This window comes from Rhinopithecus roxellana, chromosome 17 (genome assembly GCF_007565055.1).
Source record: "Rhinopithecus roxellana isolate Shanxi Qingling chromosome 17, ASM756505v1, whole genome shotgun sequence".
Taxonomy (NCBI): Eukaryota; Metazoa; Chordata; class Mammalia; order Primates; family Cercopithecidae; genus Rhinopithecus; species Rhinopithecus roxellana.
The window spans coordinates 11104595-11115285 of NC_044565.1; the positions used below are offsets into that span (position 1 = coordinate 11104595).

Sequence of the window (10691 nt, forward strand, 5' to 3'; positions counted from 1 at the left end):
AGTGCAAGCTCCGCCTCCCGGGTTTAAGCCATTCTCCTGCCTCAGCCTCCCGGGTAGGTGGGACTACAGGCGCCGCTACCTCGCCCGGCTAGTTTTTTGTAGTTTTTATTTTTTTATTTATTTATTTTTATTTTATTTTATTTTTTTGAGACGGAGTCTCGCTCTGTCGCCCAGGCTGGAGTGCAGTGGCCGGATCTCAGCTCACTGCAAGCTCCGCCTCCCGGGTTTACTGCCATTCTCCTGCCTCAGCCTCCCGAGTAGCTGGGACTACAGGCGCCCGCCACCTCGCCCGGCTAGTTTTTTTGTATTTTTTAGTAGAGAAGGGGTTTCACCATGTTAGCCAGGATGGTCTCGATCTCCTGACCTCGTGATCCGCCCGTCTCGGCCTCCCAAAGTGCTGGGATTACAGGCTTGAGCCACCGCGCCCGGCCGATATTTCTTTTTTTCTTTTTTTTTTTTTTTGCACCAAAGGCATCTCCTAGCTTTATTAACGGGACCGCTCTGCAGAGTCAATATAAAAACACAAAAAGTCCCATCAGTTTCATAACAATAAAAAAAAACCCCAAAAGTGGAAAACTGAGGGGGCAGGGGAAGAGACTCCTGGGCCAGGGGCACGAGGAGCCCTGCTCATGGCACCAGGCCTGGCCGCAGGGTCCCCCGGTATTGCTGTTGCTACGAGGTCGGGGGGCAGCGATTGTCCTGTGGGAGCCACTGTTCGCCTGGGTTGGGGACCCTCACTTCTTCTGGGGTGTGCTCAGCTTCTGCATGCCCCGGATCTTGTCCGGCAGGCCAGAGGTGAAGGCCTCTGTGGGTCTGTAACAGTCAACCAGCAGCCCGGGCATCATCACTCTCCATGTCCAGGAGCTCATCCACATCAATCTCCAGTTCTGGGATCTCCTCTTCCTGGCAGTCGTAGAGGCGCGTAAGCTGCTCCAGGATCCACTTCTCTAGGTTGAGGCGCTTCCGTAGTTCCTTGAGGTCATACTGGACGGTGACCTTCCCTTGGCGCCTCCCTGGGCCCTCAGCGTCCGTGCCGCCCGGGCCCTCTCCTGCGGCCCTGCGGGGGCTCTGAAAGTAGATGCGTGGTCCTGGGCCGCCACTGCCCGGCCCGGGGGCCAGCCAGGGCCACCAACGCCGCGCCCCGCGCCGTGCAGCTGTCCGCTGTGGCCCCTCCCTGCGCCGCCGCCTCCGGGACGCCAGCAGGCTGGCTCGGGTTAGCTCGCCGGCTCCTCTCCGCGCGGCTCAGCGGCGGGGGCGCCGGCGGGGGCGCCCGGGGGCAGCTGCAGCTTGCGGAGCCCCCGGGCCTGGCCTGGCCGCGCTCCGCCCCTTCCCCGCAGATCCGCCCGCCCTTTGTTCCCCGCGGCCGCCCTGCTTGATATTTCTTATTTTAACTAACCTTCCATTGATTAACATCACATTATTTGAAAATAATACATTTGTTTTTTTCTTCTTTTCCTTATTTCAGCATGTTGGCTGGAACTTCCAGAACTGGCCCAGACAGAACTCATTCTTGACTTGAACCTGATTTTATAGCGCGCATTTAGTATTTCAGCATCGTTTTTCACACTTCCTCTTGGTTTCTAATAGGTTTGTAATACAGAGGGAGTCTTTGCATTACCTCTAACACTAATAGGGTTTTATATTTTTCTTTTAAGAGGATAGGATGGATGCTGAATTATGTCAAATATCTTCCTAAGCAGCCAGTAAGATGATGGTATAGTTTTTCTTCTTTAGCCCGTGAATGTCCTAGTGCTGAAGCCGCGTTGGTTCCTAAGGTCAGCCCTGTGTTGGTGGTTTTGCAGATCGGGAAGGGGAAGTTGTCGCTCTTGAAAATATTGCAGAAAAGGTAGCATGCTTTATAACCTGTGCTCCACCTGCTCTTTTTAACCGTAAATCAAGGAAATTGTCCTCTATCAGTTCATGGGGTGTTTCCTAATTTTTTTTTTTTTTATAGCTACAGAATGTTCCTTTGTGTGGTTGTGTCTATAGTTTATTTATTCAACCAGTTCCCTAGTGATAGATATTTGAGGTGTTTCCAGTCTTCTGCTGCAGTAAGTAACCCCATAAATCCATTATTTTGTAGGTGTGTGGATATACTTTAAAATAAATTCTCAGAAATGGGACTGCTGTGTTAGAATGAACTGGAAAGCTTTCAGCCTTTTAGAGATAGATTACTAACAGATAAGCTCTGATGGACTCAGATAAACAAGCGTTTAGACAACTTGGCTATAATATATTCCTATGTTTGATAAAACATATGCAGCCAAGACAGTTGAGCCTGGAATTGTTGCACGTGTGTGTGGGTGTATGTGCATGTGTGTGTGCGTGCTTCTTTCATACCTTTTATGCTTCCTTCTTGATATTCATGCTTTCTCATAGGGATTCACATCCTTCAGTCTCTCATTTTTTTTTAATTGCACTTAGATTTTCCAGCACATGATGGAAGCAAGGAAGGTGATAATCATTGTTAGACACTGAGCAGCTTGGGGCCAAACACCTTGGCAGGTGCTCTGAGTATATTATTTCAAACTGTCATTTCAACCACACCAAGAGCTCTTTTGAACTCTTTTTATAAAATGAGGAACCCAGAGCTCAGTTTGCTCAAGGTCCCCAGCTAGAAAGTAGTAAATGCAGAGTTTGAAGCCAAGTCTATCTGCTCCACAGCCATATCCTCTTTATTAGCCACACCCATCCAGGATTTACCCCCAGCATTCCCATTCCCAGTCATTTCCAGCTAACAATGAGCTGGGAAAGACTGATGCATGGCGACACAACCTAATAGTTAAAAACAATACCATTCAGTTTCTGGCTTATTCTTTTAAATAACAGCTCTGTGTTGCCCTCTTCATTTTGATGCCAATCAGGTAAAATTAACAAACACTTGTGGGACATCTGTGAGGTGGAAAGCATGGGGCTACTTTCTGTAGGGAATATGGAAGTGTAAGTCAAGACTCATGCTGGACAAGCTGAAGCCTAGTCTTGCCAAGCAATATGTACATTGACTGGTTAACCTATAAAGAACTGCTCCTATGGGATAATGCGACTAAACTGACTTCCCAGGGTAGAGACTTATACGTTGTGAAATAAATACAATCAATCAGTCAAGACTAGTTTACTCTTTCCGGGGGCCATATACCACACACCAAATTAAACTCCGTCTCTGTAAGCTTATTAAACCTCTAAATCAAGTTGTGGAAAAACTAGCAAAGATTAGAGTATTCATTTCTATTGTGGAGGAATAACTTTGTAAGAATGAAGTCTAGAGAAAAAAATGGTAAAGAAAAAAATTGATAGATAGCAATGAAAAATTTCAAAAAAGAACTTAAAAATACAGTGGATTCAATGAATCAATGTGATAGCATTACTTTTAAAATAAAGATAATGGTTATGATAACTTAAATCAGAGGTATAAAAAGCTTATTAAAATACATTTTAAAATGAAATCTTGACCCCAAATGATGGCCAAGAAACAAAAAGTGCTCTGCCTAAATGTCTTAGTAAACTTCATGGCTGAAGATAGGATAAATTTGAGAAAGATAAAAAGTAAGAAAGTAATGAAAACATCTGTCATGTTCATATACTTTAACCTAGTTATGCTTCCCTGGAGAATTCTTTTTTTTTTTTTTTCTATTTTTTGAGACAGTGTCTTGCTCTGTTGCCCAGGCTGCAGTGCAGTGGCACAATCTTGGCTCACTGCAGCTTCTACCTCTCAGGCTCAAGCAATCCTCCCACCTTAGCCTCCCAAGTAGCTGGTATGACAGGTGCACACCATCATGCCCGGCTAATTTCTGTATTTTTTGTAGAGATGAGGTTTTGCCATGTTGCCAGGCTGGTGCCAAATGCCTGTCCTGAGCCTCCCAAAGTGCTGGGATTATAGATGTGAGCCACCTCGCTTGGTGCTGATAATTCATTTTAAAGAAATTTTTTTGAGGATAGGAAAGCTAAATATATAAGAAACTTTAACATAATAGGGAAATAGTTAACTAAATTACAGTGTATGTATGCAACGGAACATTATTCAGTCATTAAAATAATCATTTTGAAGGCTTTCAGGCCACAGGTTTATAAAGTAATATTAAATGAAGATATCAGAAATCTACCTACAGAATTATTCTATTTCTGGAACAATAAGTTTTTATGATCAGGGCCTGGAAGTAAACACAGAGAAAAAAAAAAGAATTGTGTTTGGGTGAGAGTAATTAGAATTAAAAAACAGACTTTATTTTGTAGAGCAGTTTCAGGTTCACAGCAAAATTGAGAGGAAGGTGCAGAGATTTTCCGTTAACCCTCTGCCTTTATATAGGAGGCAGTTGCGTAGCCTTCCCCATTATCAATGTCCTTCACCAAAGTTTGCATATTTGTTAAAATTGATGAACCTACATTGACACATCATTATCACCCAAAGTCCATTATCACCCAGAGTCCATAGTTTACATGAGGATTCACTCTTGGTGTTGTACATTCTATGGGTTCGGACAAATGTATAATGATATGTATCCACCATTATAATATCATACTAAGTAGTTTCATTGCCCTAAAAATCATCCATACTACACTTATTCATCCTTCCCGCCCCGCTAGTCCCTGACAACAACTAATCTTTTTACTGTCTCTGCCTTTTCCAGAAGAATGTTTTATAGTTGGAATGGCTGGATGCGATGGCTCATGCCTGTAATCCCAGCACTCTGAGGGGCCAAGGTGGGAGAATCACTTGAGGCCAGGAGTTTGAGACTAGCCTGGCCAACATGGCGAAACCCTGTCTCTCCTAAGAATACAAAAATTAGTGGGGTATGGTTGTGCATGCCTGTAATCCCAGCTACTTGGGAGGCTGAGGCACGAGAATCACTTGAACCCAGGAGGTGGAGGTTGCAATGAGCTAAGATCGCACCATTGTACTCCAGCCTGGATGACAGAGGGAAACTCTGTCAAAAAAAAAAAAAAAAAAGAAAAAGAAAAAGAACATTATATAGTTGGAATCATAGAGTATGTAGCCTATTAAGATTGGCTTCTTCCACTTAGTAATGCATTTAAGGTTACTTTATGCATTTTCAAGGCTTGATAGCCTGTTTCTTTTTAGTGCTGAATAATATTCTATTGTCTGGATGTGCCACAGTTTATTTATCCACTCACCTCCCAAAGGACATCTTGGTTGCTTCCAGGTTTTGGCAATCATGAATGAAGCTGTTATAAACATACATGTGCAGGTGTTTGTGTGGATATGTTTTCAGCTCCTTTCGGTAGATACTGAGGAGTGTGATAGCTGGGTTGAGAATTAGTTTTTTAATATGAAATTTTGTTTTTGAACAAAAATGGTTTTTAAGGAATGAAAAGAGGAAAATTGTTGTGCTGGGATCTCTGGGTGTCTCAGCAGGTTATACCAACACTGTCCACACCAGCATCAGACACCCAGCCAGATGTGAGAGTTGAGTTGCCTCCCAAGTAGCTGGGAGCAGACTCAATTGCAGAGTTGGTGTCTTATACTCGTAGAGCTCCTCTATCCTCCTTGAGCCTTCAGCCTCTGTCTCCATGCTTCTCACTCAATTATCTCCTTTGCACAACCTCAGAGCACAACAGTGCTTCTGTTCTGCATAGAGCACTCCCCTGTCTGTTTTTTTGTCATCCTTAGCCTTGCCCTTTTCTCCCCAAACGCAGCAGAGCAGTTGGCTGACCTCATCTTCCATATCCTCTACCCATGGATTTCTGTTATCCCTACTCCCTCATCCCTACAACCCTCAATAGAAGTAATTCCAAATCAATGAATAAAACAACTGGACTTTGTCATATAGAGGGTAATTGCCCAATAAACAGGATGCTGTATTAAACTCTTTCAAAAGAGTAAATGAGTTACCTTTTATATGACCAAATTGCTTTCTAAAAGGACTAATCCAAGTTAAAGTGCAAATTTAAAAGCCTCTGAATAAAGCCTAAGGGAAAAGTACATGGCATGGACAATTGACAAATATAATCCAAGAGCAGGAAGTAACCAGATATGAATTGTGAGATGCTGGGAATTCTCCCGTAGTTGGTGCCAAACATGCTCAGTCAACTTGAAACTGTCTGTACAAACGAAAGGGCACAGAAGGGAGCAGTAATATAACACAGGGTGCGATCCAGGAAAATATCTTATTTATAGAAGAGCAGGGCTGTAAGGGACTGAGAGCATACAGGGCCACCCTAGTCTTACAGCTGAGCAAATTCAGGGAAGCCAGGGCCCCACCCAAGATCGAATCTGAACCTCTGCCACCTAGTTCAGCACTCTTTGCCCATTTAGAAGGCATTCTGAAGTAATTTTGAAAAAATCTTTATTAATTTCTTTTTTGCAAAGTTAAAATATTTACGTTAAAAAATATATATTATATATATGTTTGTATACTGAAAAACCTCTCTCCTGCCTCTTTTTTTTTTTCTTTTCTTTTCTTTTTAAATTGAGATGGAGTCTCACTCTTTCACTCAGGCTGGAGTACAGTGGTGTGATCTTGGCTTACTGCAAACTCCACCGCCCAGGCTCAAGCGATCCTCGTGCCTCAGTCTCCCAAGTAGCTGGGACTACATGTGCATGCCACCATGCCCAGCTAATTTTTTTGCACTTTTAGTTGAGATGGGTTTTCACCATGTTGGCCAGGCTGGTCTCAAACTCTTGACCTCAGGTGATCCACCCGCCTCGGCCTCCCAAAGTGCTGAGATTACAGCCATGAGCCACCGCACCCGGCCTGCCTCTCTTATCAATTTCTTTTGTACACTTCTAGTGTTTCTTTGTGAAAATACAATCAAATATAAAAATGTAGGAAGGGGGTGAAGGATAAAAAAACTACAAATTGGGTTCAGTGTATACTGCTCAGGTGATGGGTACACCAAAATCTCACAAATCACCACTAAAGAACTTACTCATGTAATCAAATCACCATCTGTTCACCAAAAACCAATGGAAATAAAAAATATTTTTAGAAAAGAAAGAAAAAATTAAAATGTTAAAATGCATTCTTATTTCCATTATTTTTTACATAAACAATATATCAAGGAGATCCTTCCACATCAATGCATAAAAAGTATCCTTGTTCTGTTTTAAGGTATGGTGTTATAAGGCTGCATCACTGCCGGGCGCGGTGGCTCAAGCCTGTAATCCCAGCACTTTGGGAGGCCGAGGCGGGCAGATCACGAGGTCAGGAGATCGAGACCATCCTGGCTAACACAGTGAAACCCCGTCTCTACTAAAAAATACAAAAAACTAGCCGGGCATGGTGGCGGGCGCCTGTAATCCCAGCTACTCGGGAGGCTGAGGCAGGAGAATGGCGTGAACCCGGGAGGCGGAGCTTGCAGTGAGCTGAGATCCGGCCACTGCACTCCAGCCTGGGCGACATAGTGAGACTCCGTCTCAAAAAAAAAAAAAAAAAAAAAAAAAAAGGCTGCATCACAGTATATTTAACTAATCTCTATTTATGGAGCCTGGGGCTATTTCTAATCTTTTGCTGTTACAACCTGTGGTGTCATAACTAACTTTGTACATGCGTCATCTCATAAGAATGTATATCTGTGGATTCCCAGAAATGGATTTGCAAGGTCAAAGAGTAATTGCGTGTGTACTTTTGATGTATATTACCAACATACTTTCCCAAAGGCCTGTACCATTTTGCATTTTCATGAACAGAGTAGAAGTGTGCCTGTCTCCCCACAGCTAGAGTAAGCCCTTGTTGGAGATCTGTCTTCCCAGATTATAGTCTGCTTGGACTAAGATTAAATTCTTTCATCTGTTGAGTACATACTGGGGGGCATTAGTCCTGAGGCATGCTGGGTGACATGGAAAACCAGCACTGACTCAAGAATTTGGCATGGCTAGAGCTTAATGTGTAGTCCAGAGTATCAGTGTCTGTAACCCCAGATTAGCTCTTTCTTGCACTACTCTTTGAGAGGCGGTTGCTTAGAATAGCCTCAAATGTTGGGCAATCAGGTGATCAATTCTAATTTTATCCTCAAAGTAATCCTGGGGAAGTAAGGGGGCAGTTATGACTTCCACTTGATAGATGAAGAAGCTGAGGCAGAGAGGGAAGAGATAGCACCGTCTTACTGCCCTCTTCCTCTTCTGAGATGAGCCCCAGTTGTAAGATTGGGGTCTTGATGAACTGGAGAGCGTTTTAAGAGGGCAACCCTTTGAGGCGGGGTTGCCTCCTGCTGGGGAGGTGCAGGTCATTCAGAGGGAGTAGAGAGCAGCACATTGAAGGCTGCTCCAGGCTCTGGGCTTTAGACAGAAGAAAGAAACAATCTTCAGTTCAACTTCGATCCCTGGTTTACTTGTGTTCTTGATGTTCCTTTGGTCCAGCGACTGGATCTCATTCATCTTCATACCTGGAACCTCTAGGATTAGCCAGGCCAGGGCAGGAGTACAAACAGAGGATCCCAGCCCCCGGTATTCCCCCTTCTCTTCCTGGCCTTGGCTCCATCCTGCATCTCAAAAAGCCCTGTGCACTGCCCTCAGCCAAGCCTCAGGCCTGGGAGTTCACTCACAGACAGCAAGGTCCCCTCTCCAGACCCAGAGGAACTGCTTGTCCAGGCCCTGGAATCAGGATAAGGACTGTTTGGACAGGAAATTCCAGGGTCCCAGTTACCTGCAATATGACCCAGAAGGAAGTTTGGACTCCCGATGGGCACATCCCTTAGGGACCATAGATTTCCCCAAAGAAGAACCCTCTAAAACATAGGTCCTAGGTCTAAGGGTGATGCTATGGGAAAGAATCCAGTTAAATCATCTATCCAAAGGGACTAGGCAGAGCTGGAAAATCAAGATACAAAAAAGCCAGAAGCAAGTCAGAGAAATCTGTTCATAAGAAGGTTTTAAATGGGGAGAAAGGAGGCAGAGGTTGTAGGAGCCGCATAAGAAAGAAAATATAAGTATGATACATATTATGGGATGGGATGGCCCAGGGATGGGCAGGGATGGAGCTGTCATATAGTTGGGGTACATTGTCATATAGATGTGCATGGAGCTGGCTGTAAGTGGGAGCTATCCTTTTCCAGACAGCAATGCTTGTCTTCTGTTTTCTACTTAGAAGGCAGAGGTATCTGTAGACTCAGTCACAAAAGTCCTTCCCAGCCTGGTTGTCAGGCCATTTTACTCCACCCAGATTCAGGGACCCTGCCTCAAAGGATATCTGGTTAGGTTTGTTGAAACAGAACCTTAGCACAAAGGCCCTACTATAATACAAGTCATGCCAAATCCATATCCACTGAGGGGTTCCTTACAAATATAACTAAGTACAAATATTTCCAAGAAAGTCATGGCATGGTGAGTTTTCCTTTGACTATCAGTCCTTCCCACTTGAGAGCATATTCAATTTCTTCTCTTCTCTCAGGTATCCTAAAACATCCCTGTTGTTATTTCCACTTCAGAGGGTCAGAGCCCCCACCAGCAAACCAATGCCCAATTAATAAGCAGTAGTAGTACCAGGTTTCACTGTATTTGGTCAAATTTGCATAAGCTCCATTTTGCTTTCTCACAGAATCACAGACTCCTGAAGTTTGAGAGATTTTTTTTTTTGTACAGATGGTGTCTCACCGTGTTGCCCAGCCTAGTCCCTAACTCCTGGCCTCATGTGATCCTGTTTCCTTGGCCTCCCAAAGTGTTGGGACTACAGGTGTGAGCCACTGTGCCCTGTCTTACTGAGGGAGTTTAAAGCCTGGTGCTTTAATGCTGTCAATAACTGAGGTAACTTACAAGGTAGCCAAGTTTACCTTTGAGCCACTCTGACTTCCAAAGGGTCTTCTTTAGGTTCAGCTGAAATCTGTCTTTTCCAATTTTCCAATCATTTGTCCTCATGTCACCCTTTGGGGTACACACAGAATATCTCCAGCTCCTTTCCCAGCTGACCCAGACTGTGGTCCATTTTACTACCATAACCCATCTGAGTCACCTCTGTGGATCAGATACCTCCTAGGTTTTCAACCATCCTCCACATGATATGGTTTCGGGAACTATCCCCTAACACCCACATGCTGAGTTTGCAATGCCTCAGGGGGACCTCCAAGTGAAGATGCCACATAGGCTGTTGGATAAATCTGACATTCAGAGGAAGGACTAAGATAATGGCTATAGATTTGAGAATCTTTAGCTCACGTTGGGGGTGGTTGAAGGTAGTTGAGGTCACCTGTGGAAACTGTAAGATGAAGAGAGGGTGGAACCTGGGGGAAGATGGATTGTTCAAGGGTAGGTGGAGGAAGATAGAGGAGCACACAAGAGACATAGAGAAGGAGCGGTCAGAGAGGCAGGGGAATGACCAAGAGAATGTTACCAGAGAAACTCAGGGAGGAGAGTGTTCAAAATAGGGATAGCAGTGATGTCTAATATAGCGGAGGCCCAGGCATTTGTCAACTTCTCAGGAGAAGTGAGAATGAGAACTTGAGAACATAGGGCTGAGGAGAGAATGGGAGGGGAGAAGTGGAGGCAGGGAGTGAAGACAACTTTTTGAGATGCTAGCTGGGAAGGTGGAGTCAAAGGAGTGCCATTTGTTATCAGGGTGGGAGAGACCTGATCTTGTTTCAATGCTAATGGAAGGGGCCAGGAGGAGGATGAGGTGGAAGATATGCAGAGAGTGGGTGGAAGATATGCGGAGAGTGGGAAGAACACCACGGCTAAGGTGGTCTTGAGGAAGAGCATTGCAGGCACGAAAGGGCAGTGGAGGGAATTATTCTTAAATCATCTT

At 44.4% G+C, this 10691-nt stretch overlaps 1 pseudogene; it reads right to left on the reverse strand.

The window, feature by feature from the left end:
* Positions 1-559: 559 nt before the first annotated feature.
* Positions 560-8332, reverse strand: LOC104659111 (annotated as a pseudogene).
* Positions 8333-10691: the final 2359 nt, after the last annotated feature.